The sequence below is a fragment of the Mauremys reevesii genome, linkage group 19, assembly GCF_016161935.1.
Source record: "Mauremys reevesii isolate NIE-2019 linkage group 19, ASM1616193v1, whole genome shotgun sequence".
Taxonomy (NCBI): Eukaryota; Metazoa; Chordata; order Testudines; family Geoemydidae; genus Mauremys; species Mauremys reevesii.
This window is the reverse complement of record NC_052641.1, coordinates 26,360,870-26,373,869: the sequence shown is the minus strand read 5'-3', so window position 1 is coordinate 26,373,869 and position 13,000 is coordinate 26,360,870. Positions and strand designations below refer to the sequence as shown.

At 50.1% G+C, this 13,000-nt stretch overlaps 1 long non-coding RNA gene across 11 annotated transcripts; it reads right to left on the bottom strand.

The window, feature by feature from the left end:
- Nucleotides 1–1,624: 1,624 nt before the first annotated feature.
- On the bottom strand, nucleotides 1,625–5,745 carry LOC120386631. 11 transcript variants are annotated; one of them, XR_005589814.1, is made up of 6 exons: nucleotides 5,338–5,745; nucleotides 4,903–5,021; nucleotides 4,379–4,503; nucleotides 3,132–4,083; nucleotides 2,170–2,967; nucleotides 1,625–1,869 (listed from the first exon to the last, which is right to left on the bottom strand). It is a non-coding gene; the product is annotated as an uncharacterized LOC120386631 (long non-coding RNA). The 11 variants fall into 11 exon arrangements; XR_005589823.1 differs by having other exon boundaries at nucleotides 2,181–2,967; XR_005589815.1 differs by having other exon boundaries at nucleotides 4,982–5,021.
- Between the last annotated feature and the right edge of the window lie 7,255 nt (nucleotides 5,746–13,000).

Genomic DNA, 13,000 nt, shown 5'->3' with positions numbered 1-13,000 from the left:
GCCTGTGGCTGAGCGACACCCCACCCCTTGAGAAGGCTTGAGCTTCCCTTTCTCTTAGTGACAGGAAATTCCCCCACAATTATTTCTACTGGACTTTGAGATTTGAAGTGAAATCTTACTTGCGACCTATCCAGGTCAGATGCAACATGGTGTGGCCAAGGGGCAGCTGTAAGGGGATGGTGGAGGCCGTGGAAAATTCGCCCCTTTTCTCAAAAAAGCCAAGAAATGGCCCAACCATGCAAATGTCACACAGTCTGGAAATGAACAGGTGAGGTGGGGAGCTCCTTTCAGACCCTCACTTCCACCTCATCCTTCCTCAAGTCCTTTTGCCCTGCCCAATTTACACCGCTCAACCAACCACAACTTTGACCCTTTGTTTTCTTGTGCACAAGAAAGACACCGTCGCACTGATGAGTGTTCAACTGTAGACATTCGGACAGCTCCCTCAGCTGTGTCCAAATTCCAGGCCTTGTGTTTCTTTGGAGATAGACAGAGGAGATTCCTAGGGCTACGTCCAAAGGGATTGATGTGGCTATCCTTTCTGAAATGTGTTGATGTTCAGGTGTTGTAAGCACATGCGATGGTATTCAGAGCCAGCACCTGGGTGCACCTAACCCTACTAACAGGACTGCGTCACAAGGAAGAGAGGTCTTTTCTGGTAAAGGTTAGGGAGCACAAAGTTATTTTCTTGGTGAGGTAGGAAGGTAAGTCCGGAAGGGTGTCGCTGAGAGATGGAGGATTGATCAGAAAGGAGACACTCAGCAGGATCCCTCCCTTACCTGTTTATTTCCAGATCTTTTCACACTGGGGACTTCCCCCCGCACACACCGAGTTTAAAGGGGGCGTATTTTACTAAAGAAAGGGTGACCGCCCTGTAATCAGGGTTCAGGCCCCTTTTCTCCTGTTTACATTGGCCCTCTTAATGGCACCCAACGTAGTCACTCTGCAGAGCAGATTCTGGCCCCTCCCCAGCCACAGAGCCCCGTACCCAAGGAGGAAGCACACGGCCTATGAAGAAAACTACAGCAAGTACAGATGAGGAACAGCCAGTTATGCAGAAACCCAAGGACTATTCATGTCTCCTTAGAAGGATGTCCAGGCTTCTCAGATCCACTTCTGCATATTCTCCTCCGGCGAGGGCTCCTGGACAATTCCTCTGCAAACTAATAAAGCCAAGCAAGGATCATCATTACACAGAGCTCTATGAATGTCCTCATCCCTGCCTCCCTCTCCCATTCCATCTATATCTGCCGGACTCAATGAACAGAGACTGAGTCAACATCCACAGACACTGCCTCACTCTAGCGCCCACTATCCTGCATGATTTTCATCCCCTCCTACTTGTTCATAGCTCCCGAGACCAAGCCTGTGGGGATGCACACCTAGCACTCCTGCCCCTGTTCTATGAAGGGAGATGGCACAAAGAGGCAAGGACAGAGATAGAGAGAGAGAGAAAGAGAGTGTTGGCCAACACACTAGAGAAGAGAGAGAGCACAACACAGGAGAAAGGCAAGTAACTCACCATCTGGAGTCATCCTCCCCGATCCAACCTTCTCCTGCGGAGGACACACTGCTTGTGAACAGAGCAATGACAAGCCCCTGACAATGGGGACCTTGTCTCCCCAGCTAGTCAGGAAACTCTTCTGACAAATCAGCCCCAGCTAACAGGGTGTCTGTACCTGGAGTCAGATTGGCTGATAACAGAACCCTCAGCAAAACAGACACTTATCTCACTGACAGTGACATCTGCTTGGCTCCCAAATGAACGGCTCTTGCCTGGCATGAACAATGCTCACAGGCTCGCTGCTCTCACTCACTTTCCATTGCATGAGGGCAGTAGACTGACATGTGACTTATTTTTCCTTGGTACTAAACCCAGCAGAGGAGAGAAAAACAAACAAATTAGCATCTCCATCTGCAATGTCACGTAGTCTCTTCATCTCACATCTCCCATATCCCACGGCTCCGCCATCAAACCATCTCCTATTACTACTACACATCTGCAACTAGAAGGGATCCATTGTAACTGCACCCAAAATAGTCACTTTGCTCAGGAGACTTTTGTCCCTTCACCAGCCTTAATATCACAATGTCCTGTACCCAGCGAGGAAGCACAAGGCCTGTGAAGTAAACTACAGCGAGTACAGATAAGGAATTGAAAGCACTGACCTCTTACTCACAGCCAGTTGTTCAGAAGGCAGAAAGCTGAGGCTGTTCCTGTCTGGTTAGAACATGTCCAAGCTGCTCAGATCCACCTCTGCCAGTTTCTCCTCTGGCTCGAGCTCCTGGACAATTCCTCTGGAAGTGCAGCTGCAAAAGCCAAGCATGCGCCATCTCTACACACAGCTCTAATGGTACTTGAAAATGTTGCCCTCAATCCTGCCTCCCTCTTCCACCCCATCTACATCAGCCCCACTTGAACAGAGACCGATTCAACACTGACAGTCACTGCTCCACTCTCACACCCACTACCCCGCATGGTTTTCGTCCCCTCCTACTACTCCAGGGCTTTCAAGACCTAACCTGTGGAGATGCACACCTCACAGGCCTGCCTGTGTCCTAAGAAGGGAGATGGCACAAGGAAAGGAAAGGACAGATTAAGAGAGCGCATTGGCCAACACACTAGAGAGACAGAGAGCGAGAAAATGAGAAACACGGGAGGAAGGCAGGCAAGCAACTTGTCACCTGGAGTCATCCTCCTGGATCCAACCTTCCGCTGCAGAGGACTCACCGATACTGGCCAGAGGACTGAGCAGCCCCTGAAAATAGGGACCTTGTCTCCCTCCTAACCACAGCAGAGCCTTCACCTAACAAGACACTTATCTCACGGACAGTGGTCCTTGCTCCACTCCCAGCTGGATGGCTCTTCCCTGGCATCAACAATGCTTAGAATCTCCCAGCTCTCGCTCCCTTTCCATGGCATGTGCGGAGTGGACTCTGATTCTCCACTTGGTACTAAACCCAGCACTAGGGGGAAAAACAAATCAGTTAGCATCTCAGTCTGCAACGTGCATAGGTTCTTCTTCTCGCATCTACCACACCTCAGGGCTCCGCCCTCAACCCTCCTCCCATTACAGCTTTAGCACTACAACTAAAAAGCAGCCCACTGCACCTACATCCAAGATACTCACTCTGCACAGGAGACTTGTGCCTTTGCCTCGTCTGAATCCCACAGAGCACTGTGTCCAATGAAGAAATTCAGAGCCTCTGAACAAAACCGGAGCCAGTACAGATGAGGGATTCCAAGCACTGACCGCTTACTCTCAGCCAGTTGTGCGGGAGGCAGAAATCTGAGGACCATTCATGTCTGCTTAGAAGGATGTCCAGGCTCCTCAGGTCCGCGTCTGCCACTTTCTCCTTCAGCTGCAGCTCCTGGACAATTCCTCTGCAAGCACAGGAAATGAGCGAAGCAAGAGCCATCACTACACAAAATTCAACTGGTGCAGGTAATCTTGCCCTCATCCCTGCCTATCTACATCAGGCCCACTTGAAAAGAGACAGTCAACATCCACAGTCACCCCTCCACTCTAGCGCCCACTACGATGCATGATTTTCGTCCCCTCCTACTTGTTCATAGCTCCCGAGACCTAGCCTGAGGGGATGCACACATAGCACTCCTGCCCATGCCCTATGAAGGGAGACAGCCAAGAGAGAGAGAAAGAGAGAGAGTGTGTGTTGGCCAACACAGTAGAGTAGAGAAGACAGAGAGAGAAACAGAGGAGGAAGGCAAGCAACTCACCACCTGGAGTCATCCCTCATGGATCTAACCTTCTCCTGCCGAGGACACACCGATCCTGGCCAGAGAAATCAGCCCCTGAAAATGGGGACCGTGTCTCCCTCAAAACCACAGCTAGTCAGGAACCTTTTCGTACAAACCCACTCCACCTAACGGGGTGTCTCTACCTGTAGCCAGGTGGGTCGTGAGCAGAACCCTCACCAAAACAGATACTTATCTCAGTGATAGTAGCAGATGCTCTGCTCCCAGATGGACGGCTCCTGCCTGGCACCAACAACGCTCTCAGTCTCGTCACTCTCACTCATAAGGGCAGTAGACTTTGACATGTGACGTCTTTTTTCTTGGTACTAAAACCAGGGGATAAAACAAGTAAGCTACCGTCTCAGTCAGAAATGTCTCTTAGGCTCTTCTTTTCCCCTTTCACGCACGGTGGGGTTCCGCCCCCTACCCATTACACCTTTAGGACTAAAAGTACAAAGCACCTCTTACAACAACACCCAACAGAGTCACTCTGCACAGCAGACTCTGGCCCCTCACCCTTAATCCCACAGAGCCCTGTACCCAACAAGAAACCACACGGTCAATGAAGAATACTACAGCGAGTACAGATGACTGAGTTCAAACCACTGAGCCCTTACTCACAGCCAGTTATGCAGAAGGCAGAAACCTGAGGACTATTCTTGTTTCCTTAGAAGGATGTCCAGGCTGCTCAGGTCCACTTCTGACATTCTCATCCGGCTGGGGCTCCTGGACGATTCCTCTGCAAACTAATAAAGCCAAGCAAGAACTGTCACTACACAGAGCTCTATGAATGCCCTCATCCCTGCCTCCCTCTCCCATCTCATCTACATCAGCCCGACTCGATGAACAGAGACTGAGTCAACACTGACGGTCACCGCTCCACTCTAGCGCCCACTACCCTGCATGATTTTCATCCCCTCCTACTTCTTCATAGCTCCTGAGACCTAGCCTGTGGGGATACACACCTAGCACTCCTGCCCGTGTCCTATGAAGGGAGACAGCACAAGGAGAGGCAAGGACAGAGACAGATTATTGGCCAACACACTAGAGAAGAGAGTAAGAGAGAGAGAGAGAGAGAGGGGGGCAAGAAACTGATATGGGCCATAAGCAGAACCCTCAGCAAAACAGACACTTATCTCACTAACAGTGGCGTCTGCTCGACCCCCACATTGACGTCTGTTGCCTGGCATGAACAATGCTCACAGGCTCGCTGCTCTCACTCACTTTCCATCGCATGAGGACAGTAGACTCTGATGTGTGACTGCTGGGTTTAGTACCAAGGAAGAAGTAAAAGGAAGAAAAAAAAAATAAAATTACCATCTCCGTCTGCAATATCACGTAGTCTCTTCATTTCACATCTCCTGTATCCCACAGCTCCGCCCTCAACCCATCTCCCATTACTACTTTACAGCTGCAACTAGAAGGGACCCATTTTAACTGCACCCAAAATAGTCACTTTGCTCAGGAGACTCTTGTCCCTTCCCCAGCCTTAATCCCAAAGAGCCTCGTACCCAACGAGGAAGCACATGGCCTATGAAGGAAACAAGAGTGAGTACAGATAAGGAATTGAAAACACTGACTTCTTACTCATAGCCAGTTATCCAGAATGCAGAAAGCTGAGGACTGTTCATGTCTCCTTAGAAGGATGTCCAGGCAGTTCAGGTCCACTTCTGCCAGCTTCTTCTCCAGCTGAGACTCCTGGACAATTCCTCTGCAAACTAATAAAGGCAAGCAAGAACTATCACTACACCAGTGGTTCTCAACCTTTTGTACTGATGATCCCTTTTACATAGAAAGCTTCTGAGTGTGACCCTCCCCTTATAAATTAAAAACACTTTTTGTATATTCAACACCATTATAAATGCTGGAAGCAAAGTGATGTTTAGGATGGAGGATGACATTTCACAACCCCCCAGATAACAACCTTGCGGCCCCTTGACGGGACCTAAACCCCAGTTTGAGAACTCCCGCACTACATAGAGCCCAATTAAGGCCCTCTTCCCTGCGTCGCTTTTGATCTGTCTTAGCCCCACAACACCAACAGTCATCGCTCCAGTCTCACACCGACTGCCCCGCATGATTTTCGTCCCCTCCTACTTCTTTATGGCTCCCAAGACACAACCTGTGGGGGTGCACACCTAGCTCGCCTGCCGATATCCTAAGAAGGGAGACAGCACAAGGAAAGGCAAGGACAGATTGAGAAAGAGTGTTGGCCAACACACTAGAGAAGAGAGAGAGAGAGAGAGAGAGAAAGGCAAGCAATTCACCACCTGGACTCATTCTCCTAGATGCAACCTTCTGCTGCATAGGACACACTGCTCCTGGCCAGAAAACTGAGCAGCCCCTAAAAATGGGAATCTTCTCTCTCTCTCAAAACCACAACTAGTCAGGAACCTTTTCTTACAAACACAGCCTCAGCAAACGGGGCATCCCTTTCAGGAGCAAGGTGGGCCGTGAGCAGAGCAATCACCAAAACAGACACTTATCTCATTGACAGTGATGACTGTTCCATTCCCAGTTGGACGGCTTTTTCAAGGCATCAATAATTCTCGCAGTCCCATCACTCTCACTCGCTTTCCATCGCATGAGGGCAGTAGACTCTGACTCGTCACTTCTTTTCCCTTGGTACTAAATCCAGCAGAAAAACAAGTCAGTCACCATCTCAATTGGCAATGTTGGGCAGCCGCTTCTTTTTGCCTCTCCCACATGGTGGGGCTCTGCCCTGAACCCTCCTCCCATCACGCCTTTATGACTACAAGTAGAAAGCACCCCTTGCGACGACACCTGAAATAGTCACTCTGCACAGATGACTCTGGTCAGACACACCAAACCTGTGGGGAAAAACACATAGAAATTGTGCTTCTTTTTGCCTTGTAACTTATTGCTTCTTGTAGCTTTTTGCTTCCAGCAAGCACGGACAAGGAGGAGCAAAGGGGACGGCTAGTTGAGGTGCACAGCGGGCCCACCACAGTCCCAGACTGCACGCCAGGGGAGATCTAGTCATTGAGTGTTGGGGTTCTTAGGGACTGGCTTGTTTTGGCCTTGTTTTCAAATGGGTTTATCTTGATTTTTGGCTTATTGTCAAAGTCGGGGTGCTTATTTCCCCAGTGAAAGTTAGCAATTGTGACTCTGGTCCCTTCCCCAGCCTTAATCCCAAAGAGCCCCACACCCAACAAGGAAGCAAAGTGTGAAGAAAATCACAGCAAATACAGATGAGGAATTCCAAGCACTGACCACTTACCCACAGCCAGTTATGCACGAGGCAGAAAGCTGAGGACTGTTCATGTCTCCTTAGAAGAATGTCCAGGCTCCTCAGGCCCACATCTGCCAATTTCTCCTCCAGCTGCTGCTCCTGGACAATTCCTCTCCAAGTGCAGCAAATAAGCCAAGCAAGAGCCCTCACTACAAAAAATTCAATTGGTGCATGAAATCTTGCCCTCATCCCTGCCTCCCACATCAGCCCCACTAGAGCAGAGACTAAGTCAACACCCACAGTCACCGCTTCACTCTAGCGCCCACTGCCCTGCATCATTTCGGTCCCCTACTTGTTCATAGCTCACAAGACCTAGCCTGTGGGGATGCACACCTAACACACCTGCCCGTGTCCTACGAAGGGAGACAGCACAAGAAGAGGCAAGGACAGAGAGAGAGTGTGAGAGACAGACAGACAGAGTGTGTGTTGGCCAACACATTAGAGGAGAGAGAGAGAGAGAGAGAGAGAGAGAGAGAGAGAGAAACATGGGAGGGAGTCAAGAAACTCACCAGCTGGAGTCATCCCCCTGGATCTAATATGCTGCGGAGGACACACTGGTCCTGGCCAGAGACATGAGCAGCCCCTGAAAATGGGGACATCGTCTCCCTTGTAGCCGCAACTAATCAGTAACCTTTTCTTACAAACCGAGCCCCAGCTAATGGGGCATCCCTACCGGGAGCAAGATGGGCTTTGAGCAGAGCAATCACCAAAGAAGACACTTATCTCATTGAGAGTGGTGGCGGTTCCGCTCCCAGATGGACGCCTTCTGCGTCGCATCAACAACGCTTGCAGACTCATCGCTCTCGCTCCCATTCCATTGCATGAGGGTAGTAGACTCTGGCCTGTGACTTCTTTTCTCTTGCTACTAAACCCAGCACAAGGGGGAAAAACAAATCAGTTACCCTTTCAGTCAGCAACTTTGGGTAGGCTCTTATTTTCCCCTCCCGCACACAGTGGGGCTCCGCCCTCAACCCTATTCCCATTACACCGGTAGGACTGCAAGTAGAAAGCACCCCTTGCAACGACACCCGAAATAGTCACTTTGCACAGCAGACTCTGGTCACACACACCAAATCTCAAGGGGGAAAATAAAACATACAAATCGGGCTTGGTTTTGGCCTGTAGCTTATTGCTCGTTGTAGCTTGCTGCTTCCGGCAAGCAGGGGCAAAGGGGGGAGAGAGTCAGGGGTGCACAGCGGACCCACCACAGTCCCAGACTGCACGCCAGGAGAGATCTAGTCATTGAGTGCTGGGGTTCTTAGGAATTGGCTTGTTTTGGCCTTATTTGAAATAGGATTAGCTTGATTTTTGGAATATTGTGAATTCAGGGTTCTTATCTACCCAGTGAAAGTTGGCAAGTATGACTCTGGTCTCTTCCCCAGCCTTAATCCCACAGTGCCCCATACCAAACAGGGAAGGAAACGGCCTATGAAGAAAATTACAGTGAGTACAAAAATTCCAAGCACTCACTGCTTACTCACAGCCAGTTAGGCAGAAGGCAGAAACCTGAGGACTGTTGAGGTCTCCTTAGAAGGATGTCAAGGCTGCTCACGGCCACTTCTGCATATTCTCGTCCGGCGAGGGCTCCTGGATGATTCCTCTGCAAACTAATAAAGTCAAGTAAGTACCATCACAACACACAGCACTACTGGTGCATTTAATCTTGCCCTCATCCCTGCCTCCCTCTCCCATCCCATCTACATCCGCTCGACTCGATGAACAGAGACTGAGTCAACATCCACAGACACTGCTCCACTCTAGCGCCCACTGCCCCGCATGATTTTCATCTCCTCCTATTTCTTCATAGCTCCCAAGATCTAGCCTGTGGGGATGCACACCTAGCACTCCTATCCGTGTCCTATGAAGGGAGACAGCACAAGAAGAAGCAAGGACAGAGACAGAGTGAGAGACAGAGAGAGTGTGTGTTGGCCAACACATTAGAGGAGAGAGAGAGAAAAAAAAATCACAGGAGTCAAGAAACTCACGAGCTGGAGTCATCCCCCTGGATCCAACCTTCTGCTGCAGAGGACACACCCCTCCTGGCCAGAGAAATGACCAGCCCCTGAAACTGGGGACCTTGTCTCCTTCATAAACACTAGTTAGAAACCTTTTCTTACAAACCCAGACCTTGCTAATGGGGTGTCCCTACCAGGAGCTGAGCCGTGAGCAGAGCAATCACCAAACCAGACACTTATCTCAGTGACAGTGGCCTCTGCTCAACTCCCAGATGGACGGCTCTTGCCTGGCATGAACAATGCTCACAGGCTCGCTGCTCTCACTCACTTTCCATCGCTTGAGGGCAGTAGACTCTGACGTGTGACTTTTTTCCTTGGTACTTAACCCAGTAGAGGGGAGAAAAGCGAAAAAAGAAAATAGCATCTCCGTCTGCAATGTCACGTAGTCTCTTCATTTTACAGCTCCTGTATCCCACGGTTCTGCCCTCAACCCATCTCCCATTATTACTTTACACCTGCAACTAGAAGGGACCCATTGTAACTGCACCCAAAATAGTCACTTTGCTCAGGAGACTCTTGGCCCTTCCCCCACCTTAATGCCAAAGAGCCTCATGCCCAAGGAGGAAGCACACGGCACGTGAAGAAAAGTACAGCAAGAACAGATGAGGAATTCAAAGCACCGACAGCTAACTCACAGCCAGTTATGTGGGAAGCAGAAAGCCGAGGACTGTTCGTGTCTGCTCAGAAGGATGTTCAGTTTCCTCATGTCCACATCTGCCAACTTCTCCTCCGGCTACAGCTCCTGGGAAATTCCTCTGGAAATGGCTCATGCTTGGCTTTTGCAAATACATCACTACACACATCTCTATTGATGCTTGAAATCTTGCCCTCATCCCTGCCTCCCTCTTACAGCCCATCTACCTCTACCCCACTTGATGAACAGAGACCAAGTTAACACTGACAGTCACCCCTCCACTCCCACGCCCGCTACCTTGCATAATTTTTGTCCCCTCCTACTTCATCATGGCTCCCGAGACCTACCCTGTGGGGGTGCACACCGATCACACGTGCTCGTGTCGTACAAAGGGAGACAGCACAAGGAAAAGCAAGGACAGAAAGAGAAAGGGTGAGTGTTGGCCAACGTACTGCAGAAGAGAGAGAGAGAAAAAAAACACAGGAGGAAGGCAAGCAACTCGCCACCTGGAATCAACCTCCTGGATCCAACTTTTTCTGCAGAGGACACAGCGCTTGTGAACAAAGAAATGAGCAGCCCCTGAAAATGGGGACCTTGTCTCCTTCAGAACCACACCTAGTCAGGAATATTTTGTAACAAATCCAGCCCCAGCTAATGGGGCATTTGTATCTGGATTCAGGTGGGCAGTGAGCATAGCAATCACCAAAACAGATACTTATCTCATTGACAATGGCGGCTGCTCCGCTCCCAGCTGGACGGCTCTTGCCTGGCATCCAAAATGCTTGCAATCTCGTCGCTCTCACTCGCTTTCCGTAATGTGAGGTGAGCCGACGCTGACCCTCCACTTCTTTTCTCTTGGTCCTGAACCCAGCACATGGCGGTGGAGGAGAAACAAACGAGTTAGCATCTCAGTTGGCAACATCACATAAGTTCTTCTCCCATTTACCGCACTCCGGACCTCCACCCATAACCCTTCTTCCGTTACACCTTCAGGAGCACAACTAGAAAGCAGCCTGTTGCACGTACACTCAAAACAGCCACTCTGCACAGGAGACTTGTGCCTTTCCCTCCTCTTAACCCCACAGAGCCATGTACCCGACCAGGAACAAAACTGGAGCAAGAACAGATGAGGAATTCGAAGCACCAAGCGCTTACTCACAGCCAGTTACGTGGAAGGCAGAAAGCTGAGGACTGTTAATCTGTGCTTAGAAGGATGTCCAGGCTGCCCAGGTCCGCGTCTGCTAGTTTCTCCTCCTGCTGCTGCTCCCCGATGATTTCTCTGCAAGTGCATCAAATAAGCCAAGCAAGAGCCATCGCTACACAAAATACAATTGATGCGTGAAATCTTGCTCTCATCCCTGTCTCTCTCTCCCATCCCATCCACATCAGCCCCACTAGAGCAGAGACTCAGTCAACACCCACAGTCACCGCTCCACTCTAGCACCCACTGCCCTGCATCATTTCGGTCCCCTACTTGTTCATAGCTCACAAGACCTAGCCTGTGGGGATGCACACCTAACACACCTGCCCGTGTCCTACGAAGGGAGACGGCACAAGGAGAGGCAAGGACAGAGAGAGAGAGAGAGAGAGAGAGAGAGAGAGAGAGACAGACAGCCAGACAGACAGAGCGTTGGCCAACATATTAGAGGAGAGAGAGAGAAAAACGTGGGATGGAGTCAAGAAACTCAACAGCTGGAGTCATCCTCCTCCATCCAACCTTCTGCTGCGTAGGACACACTGTTTGTGGACAGAGAAAAGACCAGCCCCTGAAAATGGGGACCTTGTCTCCCTCGTAACCACAGCAGGTCAGGAATCTTTTCCTACAAACCGAGCCCCAGCTAATGACAAGTCTCAGCCTGGAGGCAGATGGGCCGTTACGAGTCCTCCCAAACCAAACACTTATCTCACTGATGGTGACGGCTGCTCCACTCCCAGATGGATGGCATCACCATAGCCTGGCATCGACAACGCTTGTGGTCTCACGGCTCTTGGTGCTTTCCATCTCACAACGGGGGTGGGCTCTTACCCTTCACTTCTTTCTCCGTAGTACTAAGCACAACAGAAGAGGGAAAAACAGAAGTTATCATTGGAATCTGCAGTGTTGTGTAGGTGGTGGATCTCCCATCTCCCATTACACCTTTATAGCTCCATGGAGTCATGAAGAATCCCCTAGCTACCACCTGAGCTGGAACAAGAGCTGTACCAGGGAAATAATTGTTCCCAAGCCTGGATGGGGTCCAGTCTGAGGAAAAAACTTACTGAAGCATCTCTGAGGGTGAGATTATCTGTGTTCAGTTTGATTAGACATAGATTTGCGCTTTTTAATTCGCTTGGTGACTTACTTTGTTCTGTCTGTTACTATTTGGAACCACTTAAATCCTACTTTCCGTATTGATAAAATCACTTTTTACTTAGTAATTAACCCAGAGTTAACCTGGAGGGGGGCAAACAGCTGTGCATCTCTCTCTATCAGTGTTATAAATAGTTCATCCTCTATGAGTTTACTCCGTATAAGCTTTATGCAGGGTAAAACGGATTTATTTGTGTTTGTACACCATTGGGAGCTGGGCATCTGAGTGCTAAAGACAAGCACACTTCTGTGAGCTGTTTTCAGGTCAACCTGCAGCTTTGGGGCAAGTAATTCAGACCCTGGGTCTATGTTGGAGCAGATGGGACTATCTGGCTCAGCAAGAGAGGGTGCTAGAGTCCTGAGTTAGCAGGGAAAGCAGGGGCAGAGGTAGACTTGGCACATCAGTTGTCAGCTCCCAGGGGGGTGTCTGTGACCCAACCCATCACAGGGGCTGTCACTGCCCCAAGTTCTATTGGTGTGAGAGATGCTGCCCTCCCTCTCCCACCCATCGTACATCAGCCCCACTTGATGAACAGAGTCAGAGTCAACTCCTACACTCACCCCCACCACTACCAATGGAGGATCTAGTACCCATCATGCTTCTCTTCCCCCTCCCAATGCCCCAGTGGAATGCAGGCTCTCCAGCCCTAGACTGTGAGCATCCACCATTGCCCATGTTCTATGCAAGGAGACAAGGAGAGAGACAGAAAGAGAGAGCGCACACATGTTGGCCAACATATGAGAGCAGAGATACACGTACAGGAAGGAGGCACACTCAGCACCTGTAGTCACCTTCCTGGCTCTCCACAAAGAGTTATCGCACTTTGGGAAGACTCCATAGCACCTGACAATTCCTTGAGAGGGCACAAAGGATTCCCCCGAGCTTATCGTGCCCCCGTGAGATGCTGAGACCTTTCCTCAGGGGCCCTCCCCATACTCACAAATTCTCTCCACTGACAAGAGTATTTGCAGCCCTCCCTCAATACTGAAC